The following is a 23898-nucleotide window of genomic DNA, read 5'->3' on the forward strand; positions in this document are numbered from 1 at the left end:
AGCCAGCGCTAACCGCAATCGCGTTCTCCGAAACAAATAGTAAGTCTTTTCTTTTGTTTATGATCTCCCTCCTTTTTCTTCTCTTTACTTATTATAATCGCTTCCCTAGTGGAACCCGTTTCGAGGAAATCCACTAGAGCCAAAGCAAAGCGACTCCGATACCGTCGCAATCGTCGAACCCGCAGATTACTGGCTCGGGCTGTGGCTGACCCTTCTTTTACATTAGATTTAAATGAAATAAATACGAATCTTCCTATCACCCGAATCTTCTTGGGTAACATCCAAGAAGATACGCGAGACTCCTCATATCTCCCCCCTCAAACCTCTCCTCCCAATTACTCCCCGTATCTGTCTCCTGGAACCCTTGCTCCTAGTTACTCTCCCGTGTACGACACGGAACCCGACCATCCACCTGAATTTCCGCAATTGTCGCCCTTTCCTTCTCCAGCCCACGAAGCAACTCCCGATTCTCATCTCTTCTCTCCTCCCGCTCTTCCTCCCCCTATTTTCTCCTGGATCAATTTTCGTGATCGAACCGCCGCAACGATTCTCTCCTTAACCTACCCTGAATACACAGATCCCATCCTCCCAGGTACTTTCACCTTGGGACCTGGCCCCATACACATTCCTAGCCTTAAGGCTTTTCTCCGCACCGCTCCTCCCGATATTTCCATTCCCTGTTTCACCCCCTTTACCAATAACCCCATAGCCTTTCCCATAGAATACTTCCGGGAGAGGTATCCTCCTGATTTTGATTAGATCCTCTTCGTCTCGCACACACACACACACACACACTCACGTACATACACATACTCACTTATATATTGTTACATTAATATTGTTACAGAATCATGTACTAGATCGTATCGATTTATGATTAAAATTTTTATATAACCTTTCTTTATAATGTATAATAAATTAATTTAAATTTATTCTTTCGCATTCAACTCAATTGATCCCTCACTTCTCCCACGCTCCTGAATCGCACTTGGTCCCGTCCCGGGTAAAAAGGATTAAATTCTTTTACCAAAAAGGGGACCGTCGAGGTCATTTGGACCAGAAATAGCGTAAGATCGACCCTTGCGGTCGTTGACCTATTTTTGGCTCTCCCGCAGGCTTGCTCGACCCGAGACATCTGCCCTTAAGGCACCTGTTCTCGGGATACAAGTGTCACGTCCTTCCTTCGGCCCATCCTTTCTCGAGCCTGGACGTAACACGAGCATATTGCGTATTGTGTATATAGTGCAATATATAATAATAATATAAATATAATAAATAAATTACTGTGCCTTCAGATATATCTAAATTTAATGTTTCTATTAAATCTGAGAAATCATCATATTTATTTGTAAGTTGTACATTTTGTTTTATTGTATTAAAAAATTCGTTCCATTTTTCTAAAGTTGAACAGAAATTTGTTAACTGCATTTGCTCAAAATCATGTTTGATAAGTTTATATCCATATGGATGTTTCAAAAGCGGCCATTCCTCAAATATGTTATTCAATCTTTTATCAGATGATTTCGTTAATAATTGAAGTCGATATTTAGAAGTTAAATGCCATTTATCCAAAACTACCTCCCAAGGTGCTTGGTTAATTTTTAACCAATCCAAAACTTTTTGAATATCTTCATTGCTCACTAGAAATGTATAATAATTATATAATATTCATTTGCAAGCATTTCTTTACTAAATTCTTTACCATCATTATCAATAAAATTATCATCAGGATCAACTTCAGGTTCTTGTATCAATCTTTTTTTTAATTTTGATAAAGCATATTTTCTATTGCGCCAACACGACAATAGTTTGCCTTTCGCAGCTATTGATTTCTTATTCAAAGTGTGGATATTTTTTTTCCTTCTATAAAGTAGGTACCTTCAGCTTCAGAAGGAAATAACTTAACAATTCGTTCTGAAATGCTTTTGGCTATTTCATTTGTCATACTGTAAAAATTATTCCAACGTATTATATAATTATAAATATATATGTACAGTTATTAAAATAATAATAAATCCTGCAAAGAAAATAATATTTATAATAATATAGCATAGGAAACATACACAATATTATGGTCCTCCATGTAAGTGATAATTATACTGCACAACTTATTTCTCATTGACCCACTTAGTTCTTTAGTCTTAAAGCCATATAGAATTATTCTACCCGTTTTTGATTGTTGTAATAAATTTTTAATGCTAGGAATTGTTTCCAACAGAAACATATCTTGAAAAGTAGATGCATTTTTTTCGCATAATGTGCTTTTTTTGCTATAATTTTCACAAGTACGTATCTCTTGTATTGCATTTTGATATTTTTCATGGCTAGTGTTGGGTATATTTAGACTATTTCCTGTGCTCTAAAAAGTACACAAAATTTATAGTACTTATGTTTAAAAAATGATTTAATTCTGCTGTTTTTTGTTAGGATTTATTATTTTTACTATTCTTTACTTATTTTTACTATTCGATTTACTATTCTTCTATATTATTTGAATCAATATGATCTAATCTATTTTTCATAACTTAATAAAAATATCACGAAAAGGAAATAAGTATTTATTACAAATTTTTAGAAACAAATATACCTTCAGAAATCCTCTTTTACAATATTTTTTAAGAGTTAAATGTATTAACAACTTAATATTGAAAGAAAAATATTTTCTAACATGTTGCATGTCACATACATGTACCATATTAAAATATAATAATAATAAAATTAGTCTTTCTTAACCTTAAGTAATTTACCTGTGTGAAGTTAGCCCCGCACTTTTTGAATTTTATATTTTTATTCATTGTGCTGCATTGTGCTACGTTTGTGCTGATTCGTGCCGCAAACCGTAGCTTAATAAGTTAAACTATTTTTTAGAAAATTAAAAAAAAATCGAAATTTGCGGCAGCCCCGTACTTTTAGAATTTTGAATTTTTATTGATTGTGCTGTATTGTGCTACGTTTGTGCTAATGTGTGCCACAAACCGCAACTCCATAACTTGAACCATATTCGAGAAAATAAAAAAAAAATAAAAATTACTAGCCCCGCATTTTGTCCCAATCGAGTTCAATTTTTTTTAATAAATTGGCATTTTTTAATAAGTTTGTGCCGTATTGTGCCGTTAAGCAAACTTTGTTATCTTATTCCATTTAGCAAAAAAAAATTCGTAAAGTTAAAAACAATAATAATACATAAATCATTTTTTATAGCATTAATTGATTTTCTATCAATTGTGTTATATTGTCCTCATAATTAAAAAGGATAAACAGATAGAAAAATATAAGTAATTATAAAGTTTAATTAAATATTTAATAAAAAGGAGTGGGGGTGAAAAAAAATTTAACATTTTTTATTCTTTTTCTCTTGTGCCAGATTGTGCTAGACGAGTACAACAACTTTTCCTAATGACAAAATGCCGTCAGATCATTAGTTTTTGTTGTGGAATAGAAATTAGAAACGAATTTTTAGGAATACAAAATTTTACATGCTTTTTTTTTCAAACTATAACAGATAATCTGATTCTGCAAGCTGTGCTATATTGTGCTACCAATATCGATTAAAAGGGGGTGGGGATGAAAAAAAAATTTAATTTTTTTAATTTTTTTCTCTTCTGCCAGATTGTCTTCTGCTAGACGAATACAACAACTTTTCCTAATGACAAAATTTTTTCAGATCGTTAAATTGCGTAGCACATACGAAATTAGAAATCGGACATTAGGAAATTTCGCTACGTCCACGTCGTTGGTTCCGGGTAATGCAAAACGCGGCTTTTAATTATCAAGAAAAGTTGTGCCAGCACACAGTCCTCCACACTAGGTGGAACTTTGATCAAATATTTTTCACCCCCCACTAATTTTGTTAGATTTCCTCAATACTTTTAATTTTTTTCTACCTTTTTTGAGTTTAGCTAGTTCGTCATACATATTGTTAGCACACATCAGTACAATTCGCGGAATTCGATTATCTATCGCTGTTTGTAAGTTACAAAGTTTCAAATTTTTCATTCCTAAAATTTCCTAACGTCCGATTTCTAATTTCGTATGTGTTACACAATTTAACGATCTGAGAAAATTTTGTCATTAGGAAAAGTTGTTATACTCATCTAGCACAATCTGGTACAAGAGAAGAAAAATAAAAAATATTAAATTTTTTTTCACCCCCATCCCCTTTTAATCGATATTTAATCAATCCCTGGAATTGTGGATGCATCTTTTGCTTGTTATTTCTTCGTCTTTGGTAGCACAACATAGCACAACTTGCAGAATCAGATTATCTGTTATAGTTTGAAAAATACATGCATGTAAAATTTTGTATTCCTAAAAATCCGTTTCTAATTTCTGTTCCATAACAAAAACTAATGATCTGACGGCATTTTGTCATCAGGAAAAGTTGTTGTACTCGTCTAGCACAATCTGGCACAAGAGAAAAAGAATAAAAAATGTTAAATTTTTTTTCACCCCTACTCCTTTTTATTAAATATTTAATTAAACTTTATAATTACTTATATTTTTCTATCTGTTTATCCTTTTTAATTATGAGGACAATATAACACAATTGATAGAAAATCAATTAATGCTATAAAAAATGATTTATGTATTATTGTTGTTTTTAACTTTACGAATTTTTTTTTGCTAAATGGAATAAGATAACAAAGTTTGCTTAACGGCACAATACGGCACAAACTTATTAAAAAATACCAATTTATTAAAAAAAATTGAACTCGATTGGGACAAAATGCGGGGCTAGTAATTTTTATTTTTTTTTTATTTTCTCGAATATGGTTCAAGTTATTGAGTTGCGGTTTGCGGCACACATTAGCACAAACGTAGCACAATACAGCACAATCAATAAAAATTCAAAATTCGAAAAGTACGGGGCTGCCGCAAATTTCGTTTTTTTTAATTTTCTAAAATATGGTTTAAATTACTAAGCTACGGTTTGCGGCACAAATCAGCACAAACGTAGCACAATTAATAAAAATATAAAATTCAAAAAGTGCGGGACTAACTTCACACAGGTTTCGCGACACCCCGAATCCCGGAGAGAGAACGGTTCCTTATCAACTACGGCCGACGTTACGATCGTCCTTGATGCTTCGGTCGCTTGTCTCCGGTCGCCCGAAATGCACGAAAATCGAAAGCTCGGTGCAAAGCCCGAGCGACAACGGGACACGAAAATGGCGACGGCGACAGAGCGACCAGTCTGCGGACGGAATCGCGTACGTGGTTCACAATTTAGCGATGGGCAACCTCACCGATACTTGCTCCCGTGGCCAGAGGATGATCCTCGGCTCCGTCCTCTTGTTAATCTCGGCTGCGAGCACACAGAAAAAAAATAAGTGTCAAATCAAAACTTATATACTTAAACTAACGCGTTCATTGTTTCGTATATACGTAACAATTTATAATCTTCTTAGAAGAATTTAATAATTTTAAATTTCAACAATATTATAGTCTTATTTTAATATTGTAATTGTCATCTCAAGAATATATAATTATTTAATTCTATTTTAAGAAAATTATAATCTCTGATTTAAAAATGTTATTTTCTATCTAACATTGTTTCTTTCCCATTCAAGAAAATTAAATCTTAAATCGTAAAAATATATTTTTCTTGATTGAACTATATAAAATGGCTTCATTCAAGTAAGCAATTATTCAAGCAATTATATTTTTCTTTAATTAACGTAATAAAATCTCATTTCAAGATTTCCATGTTAAAACTAAATATATTTTCAAAACAAGAATGTCCTTTTTTTCTGTGCATAGACGTAGAATACATAGACTTCGCGTTTGGCTAAAAAGTTGAACAAATTTTAGAAGGAGACATGCTTTCGTGGTGTTAGTTTCTTTGTCTATCAATAACAAGAGTGGGGCAAAAATTTAATATGGCCACTGCATTTGACGTATGTCTTGATCGATTTCTTTCCCCCACCATGCATCATTAGACAAAGAAGAAACTACCATGAAAATAAGCTCTCTCTTTCTAAAATTTGACGTTTTTGAAACAAAGGAGAGAGTGGGAACTCGCGGTCTATATATTATACGTCTATGGCTGCGACACATACAAAGATAACGACAACGACAATTTCAAGAGACGACTTCTACACGTTTCGAGCGCCTGCACCAGAGTGTCTCCCTGGATCTCGCGCTCCAGGGTCGATAGCGGCGTCAATCCTGCGCGCAGGGCCAATAGCGCCGCGACACGCGAGGTATTACTGCGCCCCGCGACGACGTCGTATCGGGGGCCGTAACGGCCCCGATAATTCAAAAATCTTAATGTCGGCGACCCTGCTAGCGGCGGTCTTCTTTATGTCGATCGCTCGTTCTCCGTCCTCGGAAGGTAGCGCCGACCGGGCCTTGCTATCCCGGTCCAAGACAGCTGTTTCTTTCTAAGATTTTCCTCCTCTTGCTGCTGGGGGCGAATTCCATCCGCGACTCGGCGCTGTCCTGATCCTCGGGCGCTATCTCCGCTCTCGAATCGGAGACTGGAAACGTCGTATTGGTTGTTACAGAAGATTCCTCTTCTTTTTCTTCACGATGTTCTCCGGCGGGTTGCCCGACGTACAAAGTAATACAAAAAAAATAATTAGTAATGACGCGAAATATAACAATAGCTCGTTTCTCCGGAGATTTCGATACGGTTCTCGCTATCCTTTCTGGCGCGGCCGCTCGGCTCGCGCCCTGTCAAGATATTCGGGGCGGATGGACGCGCGTCGGGACGGCAACGTCACAGTATATAAACGAAATTAATGTGAAAGAAGATATAACATCGGTTATTTTTTTTGTAAATTCGTTGAATATTTTAATATTTTAATATTTTTCACGATGGTTACGATAATACACTTGCCGGATGAAATAATTGCTTTAATTTTGGAAGACGAAAACATTAGCATGGAGGATATCGTGAATCTTAAATCTACATGCAATCGATTACAGCAGATAACGTTTAGTCACAAATTTTGGGAAAAGAAATTTTATCAGAGGTTTTTATTTATAAATATTTTAATAAGTTTTATGTTTATCTCATATTTGGTCGATTTTAATCGTTCAACGAAGTTCAACTCTGTAAAACAATAGTAAAAAGGTTGGTTATTACATTATTGTCTTATTAATTAATCTATTGCGCCTATTATTGCATATGGAGCTAATAGATTTTTTTTAACATTTTAAATTTATATCAATTACGTAATGAAAAAAAAATCTATTGTATAATGTAAAAGATGAAGCTAAATAAAAGTGCTGTCACGATTTTTCATATTTTAATTTTAAAACTTTTAATAATGCGATTACTCATAAATGTTTTTATTTATAATAATATTCATAAGGATATTTCTTTTACATTCATTCGTTTCAAGAATTTTTTTATATTTCAAGATTTATTTATATAATATTCTAATTAACTTTCATAAATAATTATGTATTCTGGAATTCAGAGTATGATCGTATTTTGTTCGTGAAATTTTCTGTTCAAATTTTATGATTTTTATATAAAGCACATGCAATCAAATTTATCTATTTGAAGATTGTAAAGATTAAATATTATTTTATTCTACGTTTTCTATCAGTTTTTATTTTTACCTTAATGGCTTGTGTAGAATCTAAATATCTCTACAATACAGTTATAACTATATTTACTTTCCACTTGATTTCTCATTCAAACATGATATGAAATAACAAATTTAAATGGTGCAAGATTATCGCAGCAAATGCATCTCGATATCACATTGTATTTATGTGTGCAGATTACTATTGATTACTATTGTTATAATTACAATTTGATTAAAAAGAAGAGGAAGAGGTTACTTAGCACATTTTTTTACCTTCGATAGGATTTTCAAAAAAACAATTTTTTTATTTTATATAATCATTAGGAATAACCATCAGATGAAAAAAAGATTCGAACCATAAGACCATAAATTATTGTATATCAGTATGATAGATTAGCTATCATCGCGGTATAGGCAGCTTAAATCTGGGGAGAGGGGGCGACAACAACTAATAGTATTTTATATATATAGTCACCTATTTATTATGGTCACTTACATATGTTAAGGATAATAAAAAATAATTTTTTTTCATTATGAGCTGTATTTATCTTTATCTTGAAGATAATTCCTATCAAGATAAGGTCTAAAGACATCTTAATGACGTCATAGTCGATCATCGTCATAGATAGATAGATAGATTAAGATGTCTTTAGACGTTATCTTGCTATCTGGGTATCATCTTCAAGATAGAAATAAATACAGGTCATAATGAAAAAAAGAATTTTTAATATTCTTAACATATGTAAGTGACCATAATAAATAAGTGACTATATATATATATATAAAATATTATTAGTTGTTTTCAGATTTAAGCCTCTATACCGCGTCAAAGTTGTAAAAGTTTTACTCTAAATACAATTATAATGTTCACTACAGAGAGCATAACGAGATTTTAAAAATCGTATAAATGTTACCCATGATTAATCCTGTTGGACAGAGGAAGAAGAATTATCGAATAATATGCAATTATTATTAGAAAAGGCTTAGAAGATAACGCAGTGATATTAATATGTCCAAAAAACTTGAAATAAAAATCTGAAAAACAAAATAAATAATTAATAAAATAAAAAAAATAATAAAGCTTCTTCAATGATCATAGCCGGTAGAAGCTTAAGTCTGTAACTAATGTCCTATACATATATATAATCACTATTTATTATGGTCACCCATATGTCAAGAATAATAAAAAATTAATTTTTTCCATACGAACTGTATTCACCTTTACCTTAAAGATAATACATATTATAATCTCAAATTATGATGGCAGAGCACAATATATAAGCGATAATATTTCATTAGTCACTTATTAATTATGAAAAAGGACTTGGGTATCATAGATATATCTAAGCTAATAATTAATTTTGGTTTTATGAATGAAATTTTTTCTCATGGTTATTTATAATGGTTTTTATAGTTTTCTCTAATAGTTATTTTTAACACTCTCTTTATGATCATACAATAAAAAAAATGTTTTTTGAAAATCCTGTGGGAATCAAAAAACGCGCTAAATAATCCTCCTCCTTTATGTATATTTTCTTTACATATTTCTTTATTTAATAGAAAAATATATATTTATAATTTCTTTAATTTAGTCTGAATATGAATATGTGTGTGTGCGTGTGCGTATAATTAAAAATATATGTGAAAAAGTATATCGTCTATAATTTATCGCTGATATTTGTTGTTTAACATATTTCTGGAGAATTTCTTTTTAATTTTAGATTTTCGTTTTCGGAAAGAAGACATAGCGAAGAGAGATTGACGGAAATGTGTAATCATTTAGAAGAAAGTATAAAATATAGAAAAATTGCGGCATTACGTCTCATTAATGTCTCACAGTAACTTATGCGGTACCAAAAAAATGGAATTAAATAGTCTTTTGCGTTTCATAGCTGGAGATTCTATAATTTACCGTTTTATCTTGGATGATATAAATAGAATTGTTTCAACACAATTACTATTACGGTAAAATTTAATAAACCAAATTGCCATTAACGTTATAAATTAAAATAAATATATATTATACAATTAAAAAGAATATGTAAATTTTTTTCAGACACGATTCTAATTTGACAGTTATGTATTTTGGTTTAATTTATCATTGGATAAAACAGTATCGACTAATATATAAACAAAACATATTTATGTACAGTAGGCGCCATAATGCCTTAACATATGAAATTGATCGCATTCGAGACTAATAATAACTTAATAATAACTAGTCATTATTAATCCCGAATACGACCAATTTCATATGTTAAGGCATTATTGGCGCCTACTGTACATGCCAAAGGAAAAGCTACTTTTAGAAAGACAACTTACTATCGTCGCATAATATTTTCTACCATATGTAACTTATTCAATCATTGATACATCGTTAGAGAATATTGTGCAAAAAGTACTATCTTGCCTAAAAGCTGAATATCCTAAGCATTCTGCATTCTCTCTATCTTCTGAGCAATTTTCTTTTTGGAGAGAAAACAACATCAATTATAACTTCTGCCAACGGAACCGAGACAAATTATGTATATTATTCAAGAAATTGTTTTCCGAAACAGGTGCTGTTCATTTATGTCGTTTATTTGAAACATTGGATGTTAAAACTAAATATATAGATTATGTAAGTTATTTTATATTATATTAAATTATAATAATATTTTGTTATGCATTGCGCAAACATAACTTTATATCTTATAAATGTTCAAGATAATTTTTCTAATAATATTTAATGATATAGATTCTAAGATATTATCAAGAATTTCTTCTGACTATTGGATACCACAGTAGCTAGAAGACTTGGTTTACGCTGCTTTCTGCACTGTGGATATAACGAAGATGATTTTGTAACGGCAATCGTATGGGAATCAAAGGAGTTAGTATACAATTTTAGCTTGAGAGCTTTTCAATCTATCTGAGATAAATATATATGTATATATAATTATTTTTTTATTATTTTTAGTTATACAGAAGGTTGTCAATCGGCAGAATCTTTTTATATGATGGAGAAATCGTTTATGTATCCGTTGAACATTGTCAATGGGAGTTGTTCCATTATGCATCCAATGGATCCATTCTATGATATATCATTAAACAATTTTTTATTTATAGTTTTCTTACTAATTTTAAGAAATAATTGATAAAGATAACGATCAATTATAACTCTTGTAAATAATACATTAGTCAATAAATCAGTATTTTATAAGCAATAAGTAAAGTTCTTTTCATTTTCTTTTCTATAATTGAAATCTTGTTTACGTGTCTATCGTTTTTCAGTAAATACAAAAGATTATGTCCAAGCTTCTGCATTTCTGTGAACTGATAAATAATCATTGTAATATTCTTCACAATTTGAAAGTCAATAACTTGATGAGTTTCTTATCACGATGTTTAAAAAGTGATATTGAAGTTATAGATATCGATCATGAATATCGAAATATTATAAATTCAATAAAGGTAGTGTATATAATATATCATCATTGTATATTGTAAGGCACAGCCTTTAAGCTAAGTTCACATGTCATGCAGTGCTCTTTGCTCATTGTCAGCGTTCCTTAAACCCCCGTTATTCCTTTTGCCGACTGGCATTTTTCTCAGCGTTGCGCGGTTGTTTTATATATTTGCGTTGCGGTACACGTGTATGCCTCGGGCTCTCGATAAACGAGTTATATATTTTATAATAAGTTCTAAGTAAAGTGTAAAACCAAGAAGGATACATTAAATCTCTTCCAATCCTAAATCCTGTGCCACTTTTCCTGATCTCAACACGGCATCAGCTTTTACTCTCTCATCACCTGACCAAAATCAGATCAGCCCTTTACAACTTTCAGAAGTGGGATAGCTCGCCGTGTTCTCATTTGATTTCCCGGTTTATGTGAGGCATTTCTGGAGCTTTTTTTTCTTGCGGTGCGTTTTTGCTTTCTTTTCTTTTGAAGATCAGTAAGCATTTGTTTGTATCCGCCATTTCGAGCTCCGTTTCTTTTGCCGCCATTACGGTTCATTAAAATTGTGATTATGCCTCGTCAACATCTTGAACAATTATCTTTGGCTGAGCTTAAGAAAGAAGCCAAAGGCTGCGGTATTTTGAGTATTCCCAACAGCAAGGAAAACTGCATTGAAGCCATTTTATCACATCTTGAAAAATGTAACCCGTCGGAGGATGCATCGAACATTTTACACCAAAAAGCTCCCGGCAACCCAAACACCCCTATTCCTTCATCTTCCGATGCTACAAACGCTCCTGGTTCCTCTTCAGCTCCTTCCTTTACGGGCACCGATTCAGGCTCATCGATGGACTCTTTTCTGTCACAATTTTGCTCTTTTATGGCCCAGCAAGCTCAACTGCAACGAGAACAAATGTCACAGATGCAGCAATTGCTCACTTCTTTGGTCATCAATAACAATCAGCGGGATCCTTCTGATTCAAGCTCATCTGCTGACCCACATTTTTCTCGAAGTATTTTAAATAATACGTTTGCTAATGCCTCTCCATCTGTACCCGCAGGTCAGTCTGTAAAGTTTCTATCTTTCCAAATTCCCTCTTTTTCTGGTTCGGAGGATGATGATATAGAATTATGGATTGAGAAGATTGAAAACGTTTTCCATATTCATGGTTTGTCTCCTGCTGTTATGATGTCTGCTGCGGCTAATAATCTTACGAAGACTGCTCGCAGATGGTTTGATCTAAGTACTGGAGACACCAACAAATCTTGGACTGATTTTAAAACGGCTATTCTCTGTCGTTTCAGAAGAAAAGTACCCTTTGGTGTAATTATGCAAAAAATAGAAGCTCGAAAATGGATTTTTTCTTCAGAATCTTTTCAGGATTACGCCATGGACAAATTGGCGCTCATTCAAAGATTAAGATTACCGGATTATGATACAATTCATTTATTAATCAATGGAATAAGTAATTTGTCTATCAGAGCTGCTGCTTTGGCTCTTGATTTGTATTCTTTGGATTCCTTTTTAGAAAAAATGCATCATTTGACTATTTCCTGTGAAGAGCCTCTTAGAAAGTTTTCTGCAAATCCCAGATTTTCCGGAAACCTTAAAGGCAACGGTTCAAAATCCAGTAAATTGAAAGATCCTGTTGCATCGGCGGAGAATTCTGTACAACTTCTTAAGAAGGATTTGCATTGCGTATATTGCCATGGAAAGGATCATATCAGAACTGATTGTCCCAAACTTAAGAAGAAAGATCAATTTTTCAAATCTTCCCTTCTTCAACCTGTTGCCGCTGTTTCTTTGAATGAAGAGAATTCTTCTCAGGAGTCAATCCATACCGAATCATTTCAAATCGTTGCGTTACTTAATGATAGCCAAGTAAAAAAAATTATCTCCGATGATTCTGTCCTTAAAATAACTGAATTCAATAATATTCCTTGTAATTTATCTGCCTTAGTTGATACTGGTAGCTCGATCTCTTTCATCTGTCCGTCTATTTTCAAAGAATTTTGTAATTCTTTGCTTGATTCTTTAAGCAATCCTTCTTTTTCTTATAAAGCTTTAAACGACGGTCCCATTGAGATTAATGGCATTATTCGTTCTAGCGTCAAGTTTGAGTTATTGCCTAACATTTCAATTCAAGGCAATTTTCATGTATTACGTCATAACTCTCCTTCTACTCATATTATTATTATTTTTGAGAAATAACAAGTTATTTTTTGCTGTTAACTTTGCAGATGATGAATCAGAAGATAGAGTACACTTTTTTTCTCAGGTTGCTTCTGTTGAAATCATTGAGCATAAATCTGTTTTTGATTCATCATCTTCTGACGTTGTTATTGATTTTGACTCTTTTATTAAAAATAAATTATTGTCTCTTTTTCATGAAATAGAAAACACACAAGTTCCTGTCATTCAGGATGATTATCTTGTCAAAATTAATTTAAAAGATGATTCTATTTATGCTTATGCACCGCGCAAATTTGCTTGGACAAAACGTATTCAGATGAAAGAGATCACTGATGATCTTTTAAATAGAGGAATTATTAAGCCCAGTAGTTCTCCATATTGTGCACGCGTAGTTCCGGTTAGAAAAAAAATGGCTCTATGCGTCTCTGTGTTGATTTGCGCCCACTTAATAATAGAGTTTTAAAACAGAAATATCCTTTTCTTCTTATAGAAGATTGTCTTACGCGATTGAGCAATAAAACAGTTTTTTCTTCCCTTGATTTAAAAGATAGTTTCCATTAAATTAAATTACATCCGGACTGTACTAAATTCTTTTCATTTGCCACTCCTGATGGCCAATTTGAATTTTTACGCCTTCCTTTTGGTTTTTCTGAATCTCCTGCTGAATTTCAAAAACGTCTTGTTCAAATTCTTCAGCCTTTAATAAAAGATGATAAAGTAATTGTATATATTGATGATATTCTTATCCCTTTGGTATCAGTCGATCATAATCTTGATACTCTAAAGAAAGTTCTTTTATTGCTCAAACGCTATAATTTACAGTTAAATTTTATGAAATGTAGTTTTTTAAAAACGACTATTGAATATTTAGGTTATATAATTTCCCCTTCAGAGATCACGTTAAGTTCCAGACATGTTGACGCTGTTAATAAGTTTCCGCAAACTAAAAAAGTAGTTGAAGTTCATAGGTTTCTTGGTTTAACCAATTATTTTAGAAAATTCATTAAAGATTATGCAGTCAAGGCCAGACCTTTGAATAATCTTCTACAAAAGTCAACTGTCTTCAACTTTGATGAAAGTTGTCAGCGAGCTTTTCAGTTATTTAAGAAAGAATTAATTGCTTATCCCGTTTTACGTTTATATAACCCGTTTTCTGCCACTGAAATTCATACCGATGCTAGTGCCGTAGCAGTCGCGGGAATTTTGCTTCAAAAACAAGAGTCTAATAATTGGGCACCTGTAGCTTATTATAGTCAGGCAACGAATAAAGCAGAAGCTAATTATCATAACTTTGAGCTTGAAATGCTTGCGATTGTTAAAACAATTGAGAGATTCCATATTTATCTTTATGGTTTAGATTTTACCGTGGTTACTGATTGTCATGCTTTGGTTCACGCTTTAAACAAAGCCAGCTTGAATCCTAGAATTGCTCGCTGGACACTTAAATTGCAAAATTATCATTTCAGCACTGTTCATCGTGATGGACGCCGTATGGCTCATGTTGATGCTCTTAATCGTACTGTTGGTTATTTAGAAGTTATGCCTTTAGAAAATGAGCTTCAATATAGACAGCTTCAAGATATCAGGCTCAAAAAAATTGCAGAAGACCTTGAATTTGCTGATAATGATAAATTTGTTCTAATTGATGGCTTAGTATATAAAAAATTCCCAGATAAACCGAGTTTTGCTGTATCTGAAGCCATGATTAATAACGTTATTCGTGCCTATCATGATAGCTCATTGTGGTATTGAGAAAACTTGTCAAGGTATTTTTTCTAATTATTGGTTTCCTTCTTTGCGAAAGAAAGTGCAAGAATATATTGAAAACTGTTTAATTTGTTTATTATATAATTCTTCGGTTAACTCTCGCGAAGGTGAAATGCAAATCACGGATTCTCCGTCAGCTCCTTTTATTATTTTACATTTGGATCATTTTGGTCCTATTTTGGTTTCTACGGATGGATTTAAACACATTTTGGTTATTGTTGATGCTTTTTCTAGATTCACTTGGTTATATGCAGTTAAATCTATTGGCTCTAAAGAAGTAATTAAACATTTGTCGGAGCTATTTAATATTTTCGGTAATCCCTGTTTACTAGTCTCCGATAGAGGTACTGCTTTCACCTCGCAAGATTTCGCTGAATTTTTAAAATCTAATCACATTCAACACAGACAAGTAGCTGTAGCAGCTCAAATGATCTTGTAGAAAGAGTTAACAGATTCCTTAAATCTTCCCTTAAGAAAGTTGTTAATGATCAATCTAGCTGGCATAGTTGTCTCAATACTGTTCAGTATGCTATTAACAATACTTATCATTCTTCTATTAAATCTTCTCCTTCTAAACTTTTTTTTGGTTTTGATCAACGTAATCACTCTGATGCGGAACTAGTTAAATACTTAAATAAAATTGCGGATATTAGTTTTAATTTTATCGAAGAACGTGAAAATAGTCGTTTAATAGCCTCAGAGGCTACTTCTAAAATTAAAAATTACAATAAAGAATATTACGATGTTCATCATAAAAAACCGTCTCAATACAATCCTGGCGATTATGTACTGATTAGAGACTCAGTCGTTAAGCCAGGTGAAAATAAGAAGTTAAAACCTAATTACAAAAGGTCCTTTTATGATTTCAAAGGTTTTAAATAAAAATAGATACGTTGTTCAGGATATTCCAGGGTTTAATGTATCCGCAAGACCTTATAATTCTATTTTATCTCCTGATCGTATTAAACCTATTAACCCTCCCATTTAATGTTATTTGTAAGTTTGAATTATTAATTTTTCGTTAATAGTTTGAACATTCATTCCTTTTAGTCTTAATTATGTTTGCGTTTATTATAAATTTCATTGGTTTATTTTTCTATTCTTTTGTGATTTTTGTTGCGGCTCTTTGCATTTTTCTCATTCGAGTCGAATGATGTGCCAGGCTGACTGAGCTGTAAGGCACAGCCTTTAAGCTAAGTTCACATGTCATGCAGTGCTCTTTGCTCATTGTCAGCGTTCCTTAAACCCCCCGTTATTTCTTTTGCCTACGACTGGCATCATTGTCAGCGTTCCTTAAACCCCCCGTTATTTCTTTTGCCTACGACTGGCATTTTTCTCAGCGTTGCGCGGTTGTTTTATATATTTGTGTTGCGGTACAGACGTGTATGCCTCGGGCTCTCGATAAACGAGTTATATATTTTATAATAAGTTCTAAGTAAAGTGAAAAACCAAGAAGGATACATTAAATCTCTTCCAATCCTAAATCCTGTGCCACTTTTCCTGATCTCAACACGGCATCAGCTTTTACTCTCTCATCACCTGATCAAAATCAGATCAGCCCTTTACAATATAATGTACTATATATATATATATATATATATAGTACATGTACATGTATATATAGTACATGTACATGTACATTGTATATGTATATGTATATGAGTAGTTCAGATATCAATATACAGGGTGTCCCATTTTAAAAGTTCCATCCTCATAACTTTTCAGGATCAACGTTTGAAGGAAAACGACTCGGATAAAAGTTGTAGGGAACAAAGGGGACTATCTAATAGTGACCTTGGATTCGACATTAAAGGTCATTTTCAAGATCATTTGAAGGTCAACTTCGTTTTTTAAATGGGAACCCCTATTTTTTATTACTTATTCTTGTAGCTTATCTCGAGAGCTTTCCAAAACACTATAATAAAGTATTTCTTCATTCAGTACTTTTCGAGTTATGAGGCTTGAAATAATTTCTTAATTTTATATAAACCATAAAATATCTAGTAAAATATTCATTTTTCGATTATCTTACCTTAATACTTTTAAGTTAAACGATTTAATTCCTTCCCATATTGACAAGTTAAAGGCCAACATCACATTTCATAGTAGCAGCATCAACCGTTCTTTTGAAAAAACCACTAAGAAATTCCGCTATAGATTGCTGAATTTAGAAATTAAAGATCTTAATTTTAACCTAAATTATTTGCGTGCCAACGTTGAAAGGATCGAAAGAGCACTCAGTGAAGGTTTACCACGAGATCTTGTTCTTAGATTTTTTGAGTTCAATGAACGGAGGTTCTTAAGAATTACCAACAGATTAAAATCTAATTTAATCAAGAAATTCAACAATTTGACTAATAATAATAAAGCTTTTAATCCTTTCAACAATATCGACACAGCGCGTTGGCTGATTAACATTAGTGGTAAGAATATTCCCGATAGAGTTTCTGAACTTCTGAGTCTTGGTGACAATTTTGGGTTACCGGTGCATCAGTCTTTTAAGAGCGACCGCTTGGGTGTTGTTCTTGAGACTTTGAAGAACTTTGAAATCAATTATAATCGCATCCCCAGGGAAGCTGTTGAAATGACCAGAATTTCGATCGCCAATTCTCTCCAAAAATTCCTTTGTGAGAGTAAGCATATTAGCTCTGTAGACAGATATATTCTTAAGGGATTCTCTCTTTGTAAACGGTTCTTGCGTGATAATGATGATTTGTTTGTCACCAGGGCTGATAAGGGTCAAGTCACAGTAATCATGGACAAAAGTGATTATGTGAGTAAGATGGAGGCTCTTTTGGGTGATCAATGTACTTATAGAAAATTGAATAAGGATCCGATCAGAAAATTAACCAATAGAATTAATACTATTATTAAGTCCTGGCGAAGTAACGATTTAATTAATGAGACTACATATAGAAAATTAAACTCTACTAATGGTAACTTGCCGCGGTGTTATGGTCTGCCTAAGATTCACAAAGCGGGTTTTCCACTACGGATTATTGTGTCATCACTTGGCAGTCCGTTATATAATGTTGCGCAATACATTCACGATATACTACAGATTTCGATTTTGGAACCTAAATCTCACATTAAGGATGGTTGGACTTTTGCCAATAGTTTGAAAGATAAATTTATTAACGATGACGATTTAATGATTTCACTTGATGTTGCTGCACTTTTTACTAATATTCCTAAAGATTTAGTTGTAAATGGTGTTACTAAACGTTGGAATTACATTGCGCCTAACACTAAATTTAACTTGTCTCAGTTTTTATACGCGATTGAAACGGTTTTGGATTCCACTAGTTTTTCGTTTAATGGACAGTTTTACGAACAGATTTTTGGTAGCCCCATGGGGTCTCCCTTGTCATCTATTTTGGCAAATATCGTGATGGATGATCTAGAAACGCATTGCTTGAGTTTATTGAGCTTTGATGTGCCGCTGTATTATAGATATGTTGATGACATTTTTACCATTGTTCCACGCTCAAAAATTGACGAGATTATATCGACTTTCAATGACTATCATCAACGTTTGACATTTACACATGAAACTGAGTTTGATTCGCGTATTGGTTTTTTGGACACGACTGTTATTCGCTCGAATGGTCGGCTTTTGACGGATTGGTACAGAAAACCTATTTGTTCTAATAGATACACTAATTTTCATTCCAAACATCCGTTTAAATATAAAATTAACACCATTTATAGCCTTGTTGACCGCGCAATTTTATTATCTGACGCTCGATTTCATTTTAAGAACATCGATATTATTAAACAGATTCTTTCCAACAATTGTTTTCCAACTCAAATTACAAACCGTTACGTTAAAAAAAGACTAGAATTTTTGAAACATCGCGACAATGTAAATATGAATACGGAATGTGATAATGCGACTACATCATGTTACATCTCGTTGCCGTTTGTAGAGAGCTTGAGCGATGAGATTAGTCGCCTTTTTAAAAATGTTGGTCTGAAGGTTGTCTATAATGTACCTAATAAACTGAATTCATTAATCAAACGTGGAAAAGATAGATTGCCTATTAATAACAGGACTGAGGTCGTTTACAAGTTAAACTGTAAAAATTGTAATATGTCATATATTGGCCAAACAAAAAGACATTTAGGCACTCGTATCAAAGAACATTGCAACAACATTAAATTGCACGAAAGCAATCTTTCTGTGGTTAGCAAACATAAACTGGAACTTAATCATGACTTCGATTGGTCAACACCGATTATTCTGCATAATGAGAGACATGTGAGAAAGAGAGAAATTGCTGAAATGTTTTTCATCAAAAAGTCTGACAACACTGTTAACTTACAAAAGGACACTGAAAGTTTAAACGATATTTATGATAGACTAATAAAGGCGGTTTAGTCTTTCTCTTTGTGTTGGATCGAGAGGTCGACATGACTTGACACAGTGATTTCTTTATTTCTCACCACGTATTAGTTACCTAAGACAATGTATGTATATGATTTTTTCTTCTTTCTCCATTTTTTGGTCACATCTTATTGTAATTCATTTGTTTATATTATATGTAATAATTTCAGTTCACTTGATAAGGACCAAAACCCATGGTCGAAACGTTGTGAATTTTTTCATCAATAAATATTGCCGGTGTGGTCGATTAAATTACTTTCATTTATTTTAATACTTTTATGTACAAAATAATGAGAGGAATCAATTGGTGTAAAGAAAACACATAGTTGTTTTGAAGAAAAAATATGTAATTTGCAATTAACAATTCCATATTTTTTCTTAAAAACAACTGTATGTTTTCTTTACACCAATTGATTCCTCTCATTATTTTGTACATAAAAGTATTAAGGTAAGATAATCGAAAAATGAATATTTTACTAGATATTTTATGGTTTATATAAAATTAAGAAATTATTTCAAGCCTCATAACTCGAAAAGTACTGAATGAAGAAATACTTTATTATAGTGTTTTGGAAAGCTCTCGAGATAAGCTACAAGAATAAGTAATAAAAAATAGGGGTTCCCATTTAAAAAACGAAGTTGACCTTCAAATGATCTTGAAAATGACCTTTAATGTCGAATCCAAGGTCACTATTAGATAGTCCCCTTTGTTCCCTACAACTTTTATCCGAGTCGTTTTCCTTCAAACGTTGATCCTGAAAAGTTATGAGGGTGAAACTTTTAAAATGGGACACCCTGTATAGTGATAATTGTTTATATAATTTGTCACATTACAATAATTACTTTTGAAAACACTTGACAAGAAGTATTATTTAAATGTTATTATTACGATATCTGTTATGTACAGGATAGAGTTAACATCGTGAGGAGTAAACCGGAAATAAAGAAAAAAATTAAATATACTATTGGTATGATTGTAACGCACTCGCCGAAACCATATTTGCCTTCGACTGAGAAATGTAATCCTCATACTGATGTGATAATTGGAATTACAAATGTAAAGCTGCGTTTGTACAAAAAAAATTAAAATCTGTAGCTCCACATCTCAGCGAATGCTGTGAAATTCGGCATATGTGCTTCTGCAAATGTTATACTTACGAATCAGGCAATTCCAAATTTACCTATCAACCGCACTGTATAATTCTTGCGGAAAATAATATAGTATGTTATGCACCACAAGGTATGTATAAGATATTAGTAGCATTCTCTCTTATAAATTATATATATTTTATGATTTTTCATCTCTTTATACATGCGCATAAATGTATAAAATATATTTTTTTTATTTTAGATACTGTATCAAGTTGTCCACTAAAATGGATAAATAATGTAGAGATAGGACACTTTTAGGATACTTTTTTCATTTCGAAAGCACTCATTACGTACTTACTGAAAACTTGTCAAAAAATTATTTAACTGATATCTCTATTATGCACGAAGTATTTTCTGATCGGTAGTGTGTACAATAAAATTTAGAATTTATAATATACGTATTTTAAAATCATACAAAATAATTTTTTAACTTTTTTTCTATGAGGATATTGTGATATTGTACATATTGTAGATATTGTATATATAGGATTAAAAGTGCAATGTTAATATTGCATTATGAATAAAATGAAATATATTAGAATATAAAAGAATATATGTAGAATTCTTTTTTTATATATGTGCCAATAAATTTTTGTGAATGCAAAACTAACTTGAATTTCTACAACAATGCAACAGCGATTTTCAATTTCGATTCGATGATTTAGCGCTCGTCATGTGCAATGTGTTACACAATTCTATAATTAAAGATAATTAAAAATTGACAAATAACAGCCAATAAGGCGCGGAATCTGATGAGCGGTGCTCCTATTTCATTTAATATATAGAATTATTTAAAATATTAAAATATTTGTTATTTCCGCGCAATAATTCTTTCCATCTTTATTTTTACTTAAAATTTATAACTTGTGGATTTATGATTATTAGAATACTGTAGTATGAAAATTAGAATTATTCGGGAACGTTGTCAGTATTTGGTGATCTTTCGAAATGATAGACCGTAATTGTGTGTAAATATTATACATTATTAGCTTTATTAAATATAGTTAGTAGAGATAGAGCAATAAGTATAGTTCATTTTTAAAACTGCATACTTTTGTAATCATCAATATAATTTAAATATATAGTAAGTCATTAAATATAAAGATAAAATATATGTATATACTTATCCCGAATGATGTAAAAATTCATACATGATAACTGTTATAAATTTAAAAATAATTATATTATTATATTTATATATTCACATCTAATCATAGAGGATATTTTTCGCGTTTCCTCTTTCACTCATAAATTTTACAATCAGTTTGTAATTATCGGTCATATATAAAAATATTGAAAAAAATATTGTTTATACATACATATATATATATATATATATATATATATATATATATATATATACACAATATATATATATATATATTGTTGGGCCTCCGTGTCCCATCCCTGCGGATGTATTCGTTATTTTGTCGGCGGGAAGTACGTCGACGGAAGAAGATCGTCTCCGCGCGCGTTGTCAAAATATTGTTTTCAACAACGACTGTTATTGAGTCCGAGCCCAGCTGTCAAGCTGATCGGTCGCGCGTTAACCTGTGTTTCGTTATCCTGATTTTCTGAGTTCTTGTTTGTTCTTCGTGGTTTCATTAAAGTTGTTGTGTTCAAAGAACCGTGTTCTTATTCCCGTGCGCGGGTGCGCGAGTGTGATCGTGTGCCGATAGTTGTGCCGCGCGCGTTTCGATATACAGGATTTGTCAAAAGTGTGGAAACCCCTAAATATCTCACAAACGGTGCATTTTAAAAAAAAATGTTTCAGGCAAAAATTGTTTGGTTTCAAAGGGGCCATAAGACGGTATCATTGGTTTGACCTTGAAGAGTCATTTGAAGGTCACGTGAAGGTCACTTCAATTTTTTTAAATGGAACACCCTATATATTTTTGCACACTCTTGTAGCTCATCTCGAGAGCTTTCCAAAACACTATAATTAAGTACATTTTCGTTAAGTACTTTTTGAGTTATGAGGCTTGAAATAATTTCTTAATTTTACATAAACCGTAAAATATCTTGTAAAATATTTATTTTTCGATTATCTTACCTTAATACTTTTACGTACAAAATAATGAGAGGAGTCAATTGGTATAAAGAAAACACATAGTTGTTTTGAAGAAAAAATATGTAATTTGCAATTAACAATTCCATATTTTTTCTTAAAAACAACTATGTGTTTTCTTTACACCAATTGATTCCTCTCATTATTTTGTACGTAAAAGTATTAAGGTAAGATAATCGAAAAATAAATATTTTACAAGATATTTTACGGTTTATGTAAAATTAAGAAATTATTTCAAGCCTCATAATTCAAAAAGTACTTAACGAAAAGGTACTTAATTATAGTGTTTTGGAAAGCTCTCGAGATAAGCTACAAGAGCGTGCAAAAATATATAGGGTGTTCCATTTAAAAAAATTGAAGTGACCTTCACGTGACCTTCAAATGACTCTTCGAGGTCAAACCAATGGTACCGTCTTATGGCCCCTTTGAAACCAAACAACTTTTGCCTGAAACATTTTTTTCGAAAATGCACCGTTTGTGAGATATTTAGGGGTTTCCACACTTTTGACAAACCCTGTATATCGCTCCGCGGGCGCAACAATATATATATATATATAAAATCGCAATCATTAGGTTTCGCTTCAAATACTCAGAAACACAAATTAAATATGTCATTATATTCCGTTGTTTACAATTATGAAAACGGACGTGATATTTTTTAATAATCAAAATTTTATGAAAGGAAAGGTTAAAAAATCTCCTTTATCTTCATTGATAAATCTAATATTAAGATTAAACCTGAAAATAACAGAAACAATTTAGAAATATTCTAGAAATATTTTTCTACATTATGATTTATTGAATCGTTCGGAAAAGAAGTGAAACATTAATTTAATTATATCGGCTAAATAATATCGACTGGACTCAGTAAGGCACCTTCTATGTTCTTTCTTAATGCTATAATATTTTTCAGACAAAATTTGAAATTTGGTCTAGCATCCGCTGTACTCCAGCAACGTAGCATCAACTGGTACAATGTTGACGGACAGTTAAGAGTCATCGGCAACCTGCCTCCAGCACGTACATAATTTATCATTTCTTCATTAGCTTTGGCAATATAAGGTTGCTCACTCAACGATGTAATTTCCCACATTAAAACACCAAATGACCAAATATCGCTTTGAGAAGTAAATATATTGATCATCAAAGATTCGGGTGCCATCCAGCGAACAGGAAGCAAATCTTCTCCTTTCTAAAACATGATTTTAACAAAAATTTAATTTTCTGGTTCGTTATTTGGTCAGCGAGCGACCTTTTCAAGGATCCTCCATGGCAATCGGCATTGCATGCATCGAGCAAGATACCAACATCGCTCTGGAGTCGCATATCACTGTGTTAAAAAGCAGCAT

The 23898-nt window shown here is 32.3% G+C and overlaps 1 pseudogene; it reads left to right on the forward strand.

The window, feature by feature from the left end:
* Positions 1-10829: 10829 nt before the first annotated feature.
* On the forward strand, positions 10830-20846 carry LOC145960098 (uncharacterized; annotated as a pseudogene).
* The last annotated feature ends 3052 nt before the right edge of the window (positions 20847-23898 follow it).

This window comes from Camponotus vicinus, unplaced genomic scaffold (assembly GCF_025532165.1).
Source record: "Camponotus vicinus isolate PSW18456_S1 unplaced genomic scaffold, iyCamVici1.0 SCAF_10, whole genome shotgun sequence".
NCBI lineage: Eukaryota > Metazoa > Arthropoda > Insecta > Hymenoptera > Formicidae > Camponotus > Camponotus vicinus.